Here is a 14,085-nt window from a genome sequence, read left to right on the forward strand (position 1 = left end):
TCGTTCAACCGATATATGGGCAGCCAGTGCCCAGTGCTTCCCAGGGCCCAGAGTGTCCTAGTGTCCGTCCTAATGAACCAAATTGTTTTCTGACTTCATATTTGCTATGTCAGAAGTCCTTTTAGATCATTAAAAATGTTTTCACACTCTTTAGCAAAAAAAACGTTTTGGGCATCAAAGGGTTAATGGTTCACATGAAAAGTGGAAGCATACTAATAATACCACGAAGCCTTAAATTCTCGGCTGTTGCAAAACTATGCTGAAATTTACGGGCAAAAAGTAACACATTCTGGCAATCATCGGATTTCGCGTGCGTTTGTCACGCAAGCAATTCGGAATACGGCTGCATAAAGCATCGCAAAATGTGGTTTCAAGAGCGCCGATAAAAAGAATAAAAGTATCCCAGCCCGGCAGTGCGTTATTTTTCGCATTTCCTTCAAGGTGTAGGACGGCGTACGCCCGTCCATCCATGCGCAACGAATAAGTTGCATACCATGGGCGTGTTGCTAACACGTCTATTCAAGGAAGTGGAGCCTGTGTGTTTGACTCATGTGCGAGACTTTCCCGCAGTTGCGCCGAAAACAAACAAGAGCAGTGAATATTTTTCGCATCCGTCCCCGTCTTGCGTCATAACTTATCAGCAGCGTACTGCTTTCTGATGCCGACCCGAAATACCTCAGACCAAGAACTAACCAGAACATGCATCACGCTGGCGTCAAGGTGAAATGCAGGATATCTTTCCAGCTTTTTTTTTTTTTTTTTGCAAAGAAGGAATGCGTGAAAAATTCGGTGTCCTAGTAGCACTGTGCTAGTTAGTCGCCTCCAGTGCGCCACTGCGCTTCTGAGCGTTGGCCCATTTTACTTCGGCAAGTTTAATATTTTTCTTCGTCATGGCAGGATGTAAAATCTAGCGGCACAAGCTGACGTCGTAACCCTTGCTGGCCTTCGGTGCTCGAAAAGCTGTGCAGCATTTACAACCGTTGCATGTTGGTCTACTGTACTGTTACAGTTAGGATGTCGCCGATGACGATTGCCTGTGCACGTAGCCAGTAAAAAGGAATAGCCAAGACCATAGATGACTCCGGTCAGAGTAAGTGACTGTTAACGTGACAGGAAGCATAATTTTGAACAGTGTCGTGGGCGTGTTCATGCACAAGGAGCAGTAACGCCAGTGGCGCTGACGTCAGACAACGCGTTAAGGTTTCAGACCAGGCCACCGCGACGAATCTTACTAATATCTGTAAACCTAAATCGCGGTTTTCCTCCACTACGCCGAAGCCGCGCACAGGGCGTGAACAGATACTGCCATGTAACCAAGAACGGCGCGGTGCAGTAAACAAGGAGTATTGGAGCTAACATGTAATCCTCACAGACCTTAATAACAATACACATACGTCGAGAAGCAGTCAGTGAGGGACGTACGCAAAAGAGCGTCGGCGAATGGAATGACGCGGCGTCTTTAGAATTTATTAGAATGAGAAGGTACGTTCTAGCGCGAAGAGTTAAAAACGAGTGTCCCGGGGTTCTAGTACCGTGACTTCACGAGAATACGGCGACATGAGACGACGACCACATGAGACGACGATGGCAGCCCGAGCCCCTGAGGTGCGTCGCCCCTAAAAGAGAGCCTGTGCGCAATACAAAAGAAAGGGAAGGAACACGTGCTTCGCTTTGAAAACAGATACGACAGCCGGGAGCGGCCAGATGCGGGCAACAAAACCCAAAAGCAAACAGAACAGAAGGGACGGTTTGCGGAAATACCATAAACACGCCACGTACATAACCTTCGTCTGCTTGTACGTATCACATGAACACACGAATCAACAGATGCACTGACCGACAGACAGAAAGACAGATTTCGCAATACATTTCGGCCCGGCCGCACAATCGCATCGGCCGTCTACATAATGGCGACTCTATCCTCTGTGTCCGTGCTTATTAAGAAAGACAATTACAAAGAAAAAAGTAACTGACACTCACCTCTGATAACATGGTTGGACAGAAAAGCTGCTAAAACCTTAGTGAAAGTTGAATGGATTAGGAGCGACGCGTCTTGAGGCTACATGTTTAGTAAAACTGTAATCGTTTCCCACGATACGTGCTGCGATAAAATTTGTCACAGTTATGTAGTTCTTTCAGCAGTCCAACGTTCCGTAATTCGTTGCGGTGTAGTTCCGATAAAACACTAGTGACAGCGCCTTTGTTTAACCATACTCCTACCGCAGAATCCCGCGCATTAACAGCAGACTGGAATTCCGGATTGTTTACAACTCCACGGTGCACTAAGTAATTACGACAAACAAGTGAAACTACGCGCTATGACAACATAGCTTGCACATGACGTCATCACAACCCTTTCTTGCGAACCACTTCCAGCTTTTGTAGTGCTCCGAAAGATAAGAGCACCAGATAAGTGTGCAGCCTTTCGCAGTGCTTATACCTCACAAGCATGGCAGCTACAGTGACGTCAGTGCAAGCCATATATTATATGTTTAACACGATAGCGTCATTAGGCTGACTTTTTTATTTTTTCCATGGCTGCTAGCCGTCCGCTATTGGACGCGCTCATATCAAGCGTCCACGGACATTCGTCATCGCTGCGACCCGAAGCTACGACTGGGGCAGCAAGTTTCGAGGGCTGGCCTGAATCTGGAACACGCGAAGCAGCCAGTGAAGTGGGGAAGAGGGGGAAATGATTATGCGGTGGCGACGAAAGAAACGATACGCGAATTCAGCTAGCGCCGCGCCTCCACAGTGTATATAGTTGGTTCTACATTCTTTCGGGGTTCGGATGCTCGGCAGACAGTCGCCAGCCGTGTCCACAACTGACGTCATCACACCAAAGCGGGTCTCCTATCGGAACTGATTCCGGCACCAACATTGTGTCCCGTAACTAAAAAATCGGACAGAAGATACCACCGATGTCTCAAGAACCAAAGTAGATCATCAGCAGAAACGAACTAAAATGTCTCCTATAAGAAATAAAGCCCAGTATATAGCGGTCATTTACACTAGCTTTCAAATTAACTTTCGTATTTGCCGCGGCTCTGTCACCGCCGCAAGCTTTGAAGGGCAAACGATTGGTGGTGCCACGCAGCCAAGTTGAAAACCCACCCAAGAAATATTTCGGTATGTCATCCCAGAGTACACTCACGCAAGAATCATCGGCACGGCGGCTACTGAGAAACGGCAGAGCCATAGCCATTTCACAATCGCCAAAATACGTAAAACCTTTAACAAATTGGTCCGCATTGCAAGAGACCCAACCAGGGATACAGCAGAAATGAGAGTACACATAATAACACCCACCCAAGCACTCATTATGAGCCACCGGCTTACTCCCCCTCCCCTCAACCTCCCAATTCTCACGGTCGCCGAAAAAGTCCGCAAGTTGGGTCTTTATAACGTCTTTGGAGAGATCAGGGAGGCCACTCCCCTGACGCAAAGGAAGCGACTGAGAAAAAAAAACCGGCACGGGCCGTCGTACGCAAGATAGCCCTCCTCTCCATGTCACCTATCCAACGACACTCCATATAAAATTTTCCCTACCAAAAACATTGGGTCGAAACAGCACAATACAAGATCACATTGTTTCCAGGAAAAACCCAAAACCTTGCAAACGCAGTATACCCCGAGGCCATGGTGTACGAAAGTACCAAGACAACAATCATTGCAGTGGACTACACTGGCAATTTTTGTGACTCCATGACACTGCCACACGAGGAACGCAAAGCGGGAATTGGAGCCATCTTCTCCGCAATCCAACTAGCGGAACTGTCAAATAGTAGCACAACACTTGTTAGAAACCCTTGTTAAAGCATTAAAAACATAATTAGACAGAATACCCAAGTGATTCGGAAATATTCCGCCACCCACAATGAAACTCCAAGAAAAAGGGCCCATCCATCTCCCCGCGAGGGGGACTCGAGTAAATGCGTCGCATAGGGGGTGGGTGTATTGCGTTAACGTTTAGTGTTTGGGGAGTTGGTGGTAGTGAATGCGTTGTGTCAGCAGCTTGTTGACGTAGTTTGAATGAGTCAAGGATATAAGGCGCGTTCGTAGCCTTTCATTCTGTGTCGGTTTTGTGGCGCAGTGGGAAGAGCACCATGTACCTCGCGTTCCGCCCACAGGTAGTGAATGCGTTGTATCAGCAGCTTCTTGACGTAGTTTGAATGAGTCAAGGATATAAGGCGCGTTCGTAGCCTTCCATTCTGTATCGGCTTTGTGGCGCAGTGGGTAGAGCACCATGTACCTTGCGTTCCGCCCGCAGGGTCGTGGGATCGAAACCAGGTGCCGGTAAGTATTATTTCTTTTTTATAGTGTAGGGGGAGGGGTGCGGACCTATTGTGGAGAGCGAGGAGGGTAGCGTGATGCGGGAGAGGAGGAGTGGGGGAGAGGGCACGGCTGTGCGCTGAGCTGTTGCGGACGCACGGCGGACGCTACATGTGAGTTAAAGAAATGCTCTGCATTTAAAAAAGTGTCATCTACGTTTAGGTCTTCAGATGTACGACGCGATAGCGTTAATTCGACGCCGAAGGAGCGTTTTGGGACGGAGTTGTGCGTTCACGATTTCAGCTTGCCAAGCACTGAAGGCCAGCCAAGAGAGCAACACTACTCTGTGGAACAGAAAAACAGAAGTCATCTACGCCTCTGTGTCTTAATAGGGGGCGTGAAAGGTGTTGGTCAGTTTGAGCGAGAAGGCAACGCTCATTCCCTTCAAGAGGACTGTGATTTGGGCGAGTTGGTGAATGTTCATGATTGACAATCCAGCGCGCGAAAACACGGCACAAAAAAGAACGAGAGTTAGACAGGACAGCGCTGTACTCACAACTGATTTATTTCGAAGAAAACATTGGTCATATATACAGATCAGTCTCCCACGTATCTGAGTGACGCCTTTGCATGACCAAGTAAACCAAAGACTACACATGTGCAAACCGATTAATGATTGCGTTTTTTTGTTTGTGGTTATCGGGTGCAATAAGTTACCGCCACGTGGGAGACTGATCTGTATATATGACCAATGTTTTCTTCGAAATAAATCAGTTGTGAGTACAGCGCTGTCCTGTCTAACTCTCGTTCTTTTTTGTGCCGTGTTTTCGCGCGCTGGATTGTCAATCATGCTCATTCCCTTGTGTCGTGGCCCGTCTGTACGTCTTGATTTCAAATCGAAGCTTTAGTGGCCTCACTGAAGCCGTTGTACACGCCAATACGCACTGCAGGAGAGCCCACTTTCTCTGACGATGGTGGTGAATGATCGTGGGCAAAGTGAAAGAATAGCGCCAAATGAAGGTGTGTTATTGTTAAGTGCAGCCAGCTTGCGATATTTTACTTGGAACGGTATGGTTGTAAACATTCTAGTGTACTGAATATTGCCCTACTATTTAAGGTCGAGAAAAACACCGACGCCGAAATATGCGAAAGTACTCAGGCAACAAACGTCGACTTCGACCTATACCCTGGGAATCTTTGTGAACACGTGACCCTCTAGCCCCACAAGAACGGAAGAAGCGGAAATTGCGGCAATAGAAGGCATTCCCTTGGCAGTCCAATTATTAAAACTAACTTCTCATTACATCATTACAAACACCATTACACTCAGGATACCTAAACGCTTCGAAAATATCCCTTCCGCAATGAAGTAAGCGCAAATTACATGGGCACCCGGACGCCATGGTCTGGAAAGGATCGAGGCTGCTGAGCAAGAAGCACGCGAACTCTCAGACCACTTGCTAGAAAAACATCCCCCTCGCGAGGGGCACGGTCAAATGCAGAGCATTTTCGGGGGGCGCACATACCCGATTTTACCTGGTTTGAAAGAAATTGACAGCAAGAGCGAACGCCGAGAACCGCCCCATCACGGCACGACCGCGCCACGACCACGTCACGACTACGTCACGATCACGCCACAAGTGTTCTTGCTCCCGCGCCAAACTACGACGCATGCGCGCCCCACCTGTTGCTGAACGCGATCCGAGCACGCAGAGAACACGCGAGGAGCAGCGGAGAGCAGGCGAGGAGGAGTGGGGGAGAGGGCGCACCTGCAACGGCTATTGCGGACGCCGAGGCACGCCAACGCCGGGTGACATCGTGAGTTAAAGAAATGCTCTGCATTTAATAAAGTTTTCTCCTCCTCCTCCTCACATACCGTGCTCCTAGCGACACACCACTTTTGCGGAGAAAGAGTAGAAAGCTTTGACCAGCTGTCAGGGTAGGTTCCACCACGTCGAAATGGAGAAATCGGATAGACGCCGGCGTTACGACGTGAGGGACCGAGGTTTGATTCCGGCTACGGGAAGCGTTCTTTTAAATGCAGAGCATTTCTCTACCTCATGATGTCACCCGGCGTTGGCGTGCCTCGGCGTCCGCAACAGCCGTTGCAGGTGCGCCCTCTCCCCCACTCCTCCTCGCCTGCTCTCCGCTGCTCCTCGCGTGTTCTCTGCGTGCTCGAATCGCGTTCAGCAACAGGTGGGGCGCGCATGCGTCGTAGTTTGGCGCGGGAGCAAGAACACTTGTGGCGTGATCGTGACGTAGTCGTGACGTGGTCGTGGCGCGGTCGTGCCGTGATGGGGCGGTTCTCGGCGTTCGCTCTTGCTGTCAATTTCTTTCAAACCAGGTAAAATCGGGTATGTGCGCCCCCCGAAAATGCTCTGCATTTGACCGTGCCCCTCGCGAGGGGGATGTTTTTCTAGCAAGTGGTCTGAGAGTTCGCGTGCTTCTTGCTCAGCAGCCTCGATCCTTTCCAGACCATGGCGTCCGGGTGCCCATGTAATTTGCGCTTACTTCATTGCGGAAGGGATATTTCCGAAGCGTTTAGGTATCCTGAGTGTAATGGTGTTTGTAATGATGTAATGAGAAGTTAGTTTTAATAATTGGACTGCCAAGGGAATGCCTTCTATTGCCGCAATTTCCGCTTCTTCCGTTCTTGTGGGGCTAGAGGGTCACGTGTTCACAAAGATTCCCAGGGTATAGGTCGAAGTCGACGTTTGTTGCCTGAGTACTTTCGCATATTTCGGCGTCGGTGTTTTTCTCGACCTTAAATAGTAGGGCAATATTCAGTACACTAGAATGTTTACAACCATACCGTTCCAAGTAAAATATCGCAAGCTGTCTGCACTTAACAATAACACACCTTCATTTGGCGCTATTTGCCCTTAGTCGGCCTTGCGACATAAAAATCAAAACATCATTGCCATCATCATCATCGACAGTAACTAACCAGACGGCTTTTCTGCTACAACAGACTATACCTTTCGGAATCGCATCAGCCCCCTCCTTGTTCCAACGCTTCATCGAAGAAGTCACGGGTTGCATGGAGCAATGTACCTCGACGACGCCATCATCACAGAAAACATACGGAACTGGTCGGCACTAAGCAAAATCTTTTTGCGACTCCAAAATTACGGCCTAAAGTTTAGCAAAGTTAAATTCCGTTTTCTGGAGAAAGAAGTGGCGTATTCGGCAAATCGGACTGATACTGCAGGCCTTACCTGCATCCACTGCATTTTGACCTCGAGCGAGGCCGTGACGCACGCTACGAAGCCAACACCAGTTTTTTTTTTTTAACTGGCGTGAGCACACCTCAGTAAAATAACCCAGGCGTGGATTAGGAATTTGTTTCATGCTCGCCCCATTCCCCTTCATTGATTGATTGATTGATTGATTGATTGATTGATTGATTGATTGATTGATTGATTGATTGATTGATTGATTGATTGATTGATTGATTGACTGACTGACTGACTGACTGACTGACTGATTGACTTATTGACTGATTGATTGACTGACTGATTGACTGATTGATTGACTGATTGATTGACTGATCGATTGTAGGGTTTAACGCGCCGACGCAACGGAGGCGATGAGGCGCGCCGTAGTGGAGGGCTCCGGATTAATTTTGACCACATGGGGATCTTTAACGTGCGCCGAAATCTCGTACACACAGGCGTTTTCGCTTTTCGCCTCCATCAGAAAAGCGGCAGCCACGGCCGGGATTCGAGCCCGCGACCTCGTGCTCAGCAGCGCAACGCCTTAGCCACTGAGCCACCGCGGCGGGTCCAGGGAGAGAGAGAGGGAAAACTTTATTATGAACAGATGGGTTAAGGAGACGGGGTGGCCACCAGGCGGGTCCAGATGGCCACCTCCTGTCTTCTACCTATACCGTGGTGTACCTCGAGGCTCAATATTCGGACCCGTGCCGTTTAACGTGGCAATGTCCAGAGTTGATCGAAATCTGGAAAGGGATTTGGCACTTCGGTTTAAAATTGGAGCAGAGGACATAACGCTATGGATGGAATCGAAAGACCCCGCCTTACCCGAAGAAATGCAGATCGAACTGAAAGCCGCGGCGTTCAGCCTTGAGAGAGGGAGAGAGAGAGTCTCTCTCTCAATGGTACTGGTACTGGTAATGGTACTGGTCAGGTTAGCCTGGCAAAGGCACCTAGCTTGCTCTCTCTCAACTGGTACTGGTAATGGTACTGGCGAGGTTAGCCTGGCAAAGCCACCTATCTTAGAAGAAATAAAATTGATGAAGTGGTGATGATAATGACTATGATGACGATGATGACATCGCTTACATCCCGCGGCCTCGAACTTGCCTCTGGCTAAATTGAGTTTCTCCCGTATTGCCACAAACCGCCCAAGCACTACCAACTTCCCACCATTTCACTTGCTGGATCCCCCATGACTGCCTCATTCACACCCATTCGGCTATTGGCGGTGAGATCTTTGAGTGGCGCCCCCTGGCTCTGACGTCGGCTTAGGGATTTGCGCCGCTGTCGTCTGCTACACTCCGCTTGTGAGGGGCAACAGTGCCTGGGCTGGAAATCGCCCGCTTCGTTGCTGTAGTGCGTTAAAAAGCGTATTTCTAGCGACTCAGTTATTTTGCCAGCTTCTGACGCATCTGAATAATTTGAAGCTGTATCCTCCACAAGTTTGCAACACACGAAGAGATAGAGAACAACTTTCTTCAGAGTATCGGTCAGAAGATCGTGTGTAACTCGTCCTTTCTTGCTTATTCGCGAGGATCAGCGATCAGAGCTTCTCGATAAGTATTCAAAATGCGTAGGCTTCCCTGCAGTATTTTTGAGATGCTCCTATGAAGACTCAACAGTCTAATACTACGTACCAAGCAGCGGCCTCTACACGCTCATCGCACAGCAGGCTTTCTCTGTTTCTTTCGTTGTTGTCTTGTATCGGATTAATGTTTCTTGCTTTTTTTTTTCTGCCCAACGCATTAATTTTCCTGTGCCGTCACCAACTTCTTATTAGGAGGTTTCGGAATGTTTGGGAGCCTCACAAAGGTCGTGTGGATATTTCCTTTATTTTGTATGGCATACATTTCCTTCTTCACAAATTGGCTTTCATTACGGCTGCGTGCAAGAAGGTGCATATCCGCAGCGTGCTTTGTTTATTCACATGCAAATACAATGAGAAGGTGTGTGCTACGCCACCGCGATCGCGCCCTAAACAACGTGGTCCCCAGTACTCGAAGGCGGCTTTTGTGCTCCGAATTTCTATCGTAATTATATCGTATCATAACGAAGTGACTTTTAACTCGAACAATGATGACATGATTACGGTGTTGAAGGCATGATATACTCGCTAACTAACGTAATAAATAGTATACCTGCATATATTACAAGACTCGAAACAAAAGAAGAATTCCAAGTAGCTCTTTATTGCTTTTCAACCCTTCCAGGCGCGAAGAACAAATCCTATTCTACTCGAGATGGCGTTCTATGATTTGAAGAAAATTACTTTTACTCTCTTGTCCTGGACTGAGGACCCGGCCCACTAACCATATCGATTTAATTGTTAAACAAAGTTTTCCCCTCCTCCCCTTACTCCTCCTCCTCCTCTTGAGTGCAGTTTTCTTATAACTCATATCCGAATATCGGGAAGATGTGGCTGTGCAAAATGTTCCGAAATATCCCTTCAGGTCTTAACAAACATATATGTGTTACTATAAATTTAACGAACACGTGACTCGTTTTGCTCAATAAACCTCCACACTGGTTAGATGCCTGGTATAGAATCAGCACGCGCTGGGTTATTTGGAACTCAACCTACAGTTTTTGCAGTCTATAGTGCATGTCGGCAAACTTTCATGCCTTGACAACGTAAAGTGATGTGACAAAACGCGTTCGAGCGTTCAGCAAGGTTGCAAAAACTGTTTTACCTTACACATGATTACCGGGAATCGTGATGCGTTCTGCCAAAGCCGACAGCCCTGAAGGCCTAGAATTTGTTTTGGTCTTCCATTTTCGCTGTTGTCGGTTATTAGCAGCTGACTGTTCCTTTTGTTCGAATGCTTACATGAGAAGCTGACGCCTAGCTCCGATTCTTCGCGCTCCGCACAGGACCGGCTTCGCAAAGAATGGGGTGGCGCCGGCAATGTTTCTCCCGTAGCGGTATCCAAAACTATACTTTAATTGACACCATGAGGTAGTGTATGCGATTTTAAGCCTATTATTATGATGAAAAGTTACCCACACGCCAATTCTGGTGCGGACAAGCATCAGACGTTGACTGAGCGCAAAGAAACAGCAGGGAGAGCGATCCTGAGTGAAGCAGACGACAAATGCGGGAATCCCTAAGCTGACGTCACGGAGGCGCGCTTCGCAGCGCCGCCTGTGTTCGCGCTCACCGCCAATTAGAAGTGCCCATTGGCCACAAAAATAGCCCTGAAATCTGGTTAGACTGCCTGAAAGGTCAGTGGAACGCCATTTACCCCGCCATTCGCCGCCTCCGTGGGCGTCGGCAAGATTTTTTAAATGCAGAGCATTTCTTTAACTCACGATGTCACCCGGCGTTGTCGGCGTGCCTCGGCGTCCGCAACAGCCGTTCCAGGTGCGCCCTCTCCCCCACTCCTCCCCTCCCGCATCACGCTACCCTCCTCGCTCTCAGCAACAGGTCCGCACCCCTCCCCCTACACTATATAAAAAAATAATACTTACCGGCGCCTGGTTTCGATCCCACGACCCTGCGGGCGGAACGCAAGGTACATGGTGCTCTACCCACTGCGCCACAAAGCCGATACAGAATGGAAGGCTACGAACGCGCCTTATATCCTTGACTCATTCAAACTACGTCAAGAAGCTGCTGATACAACGCATTCACTACCTGTGGGCGGAACGCGAGGTACATGGTGCTCTTCCCACTGCGCCACAAAACCGACACAGAATGAAAGGCTACGAACGCGCCTTATATCTTTGACTCATTCAAACTACGTCAAGAAGCTGCTGACACAACGCATTCACTACCACCAACTCCCGAAACGCTAAACGTTAACGCAATACATCCACCCCTATGCGACGCATTTACTCGAGTCCCCCTCGCGGGGGATGGGCCCTTTTTCTCGAGGGGGGGCAAACCCATTGCACGGCCGTAGGAGGGTGAGGGGGGTACAATTTTACATGCAGAATTCCACATCATCCAAGGGATATAGCGAGGAAGATCGCTTCCGTTTGTATATTTTTAAGAATTCAGAATTTTAAGCATTAAGTTTCGAAATTCTTATTAAAGCTCATATATGACAACAAGGAACCACTGCATTACATAACGGCAACATCTTATTAAAAAGAACAATCGAAGGCACTGATTTTGAAACTGTTGTCTCCCAACGATCCGATAACCATATAAAATAAATGACGCGAGGCAAGGCTACAAAAAATTGGTATTTGCCTTGTGAAAAATTATTCTTACTGTCACTAATCCAGAGGTATAAAAGCAAAATGCGAGCTACAGAAAGTGCTTATTTCTGTGAATGCTCTTTGACTGTCCAATTATTTTCGCGATGCAGCTGAACCATGCCTAGCCGAGAGAACTGTTGTGGAACACCGTCGGAGGAAACCGTGTTTCCACATGGCGAATCTCGTTTTATGAACACTCGTTCGGGACATCATCTCGTCGCTGGGAATATGGTGACCGTTTGCAGAGCGCGACTGATATCGGTATGTATCCTCTCAGCGAATGCTAGGAAATCCACCGGGTATTTATTGAAGTCCGTGTTCTTTCACGATCGGCGCAAAAGTTCAACTTCGGAGTTGAAGTTGTCGATCTGGCAGTATTTCTTAACTGGCTCGCAGAGCTTCGTTTTGATACCTTGCTCGTTGCGTCGACGCGTTTAGGTGATGCGGTGGAAGTAAAAGAAATGCTAGGGTGTCTCCATTTTTTTTTCTTCTCGTGCAGGTAACAGAGAGTTCAAGTTAGGGATGAAGTCGCTATGAGTACTCTGACGGAGTACCGGACTGTTTGGCAGGCCTGTATTTGGCGTGCAATTCACGATTCGCAGCACACTGAGTTCTGTGCGAAGCTGTCCTGCTGTTTCCACAGTCTCTGAATATAGGTCCGCAAAGACTTCTTCCGCTTTTATTGTGTTCTCGCTAATTGTCTCCATGCGGAGACGGCATGGGTGCTGTACTTCTAAACTATCCATTTAAAGTGTCTATTCGCACAACACCTCCTACATTTTCCTACTGATGCATTCTTCATATTGCCGCGAACCATGCATTGTGTTTGTTTACTTATGTGTTTTGTTTTTTAGATGCAGAGCATTTCTTTAACTCACGATGTCACCCGGCGTTGGCGTGCCTCGGCGTCCGCAACAGCCGTTCCAGGTGCGCCCTCTCCCCCACTCCTCCTCGCCTGCTCTCCGCTGCTCCTCGCGTGTTCTCTGCGTGCTCGGATCGCGTTCAGCAACAGGTGGGGCCCGCATGCGTCGTAGTTTGGCGCGGGAGCAACAATAGTTGTGGCGTGTCGTGACGTAGTCGTGGCGCGGTCGTGCCGTGATGGGGCGGTTCTCGGCGTTCGCTCTCGCTGTCAATTTCTTTCGAACCAGACAAAATCGGGTATGTGCGCCCCCCGAAAATGCTCTGCACTTGACCGTGCCCCTCGCGAGGGGGATGTTTTTGGATTGCGTCCTCTACGATAAGTTCACTGTCTAGGTCAATCTGAAAAGTGTTTCTTTGATAATGGTTTACCCGTGGACGCTAAAGTATGTACCGTGGCCCGAACTCTCAGTGCACAAATTTTACCCTTAGGCGTCAGTATAAAACGTCCACAAATGCAGTGGTAACGTTGAACAGGGCGCAGGCGAGTCGCACACAGCAAGCATGCAGCGGTGCCCACAGAATGTGCTTCAAACACACGACGGGCGAGCCGTGTGTTAGCGTGGCGGGCACATGGTAATAATAGAAAGAAAGACAGCGAGAAAACAAGCAAGCAGCACGTCACAGGGGAAGGGTTGGTCATAGTCGTCGTATGCGCCCGATCGGCGAAAGCCACTGTGCAACGATGAACGGTTTCGTTTTCGGCGTCGGCACCGACAGCAGATTGCAGACGACAGGGGAGAATATTTCCTCCCCCGTTTCGGTGTTTCGTAGAGGCCGTACAGAGGGCGCTACGTGTAATTAGCTAAAGGGAGAATCTCGCTGGTCCGGGGGAGAAAACCCTCGATTTCCTCCTTTTTACCGTCCCGCCGCGCCCTGCTGTGTTATCTTTGCTCCACGCGAAGCGCGTGTTTCATTCTCTTTATTTTCTATGCCGCGCGGGTCACTTTATTTGATACGGAGAGTATTTCGCCTTGTCGTTACTAGACTGGAATAATCCTTCGATCTCCAGTGTTCTCGATGCGATTCGACGGTTCGAGAAACAATCACGCTGAAAGATAAATGCTTGCAGGGCAGACACCAGGGCTTTCGAATCGCCGGCCGACGCAAATCTGCGCACGTCGCTTCGTCGACTGCTTTAATTCGCTTGTATTTTCTCTGAGTTTTAGCGGAGCACTTATAATTGCAAGCTTATAATTACAATTACTATCGAAGCGGCGAAAGTTTTTTTTTTATCTTTACTTACTCCATAATGTATATATTCACAATTCATAATGTAGGTTGCTCACTGGACTTCGTTCACCTAACGCAGTTTGCTTTGAAAGTCGGGCCAAATTAAATGAACTCCAATATTTTGGGCTTCTTCCAGAACCGTGTAAATATTAGCTTGATTGCAATCCCAAATAGTAGCACCACATTCTAATTCAGACCGTATTATAGTTCCGTTGAGAGTCAACTTTAGAAAAACGGAAGA

The sequence above is a fragment of the Haemaphysalis longicornis genome, unplaced genomic scaffold, assembly GCF_048455015.1.
Source record: "Haemaphysalis longicornis isolate Haplotype H1 unplaced genomic scaffold, Haemaphysalis longicornis Haplotype H1 scaffold_3, whole genome shotgun sequence".
NCBI classification, from domain to species: domain Eukaryota; kingdom Metazoa; phylum Arthropoda; class Arachnida; order Ixodida; family Ixodidae; genus Haemaphysalis; species Haemaphysalis longicornis.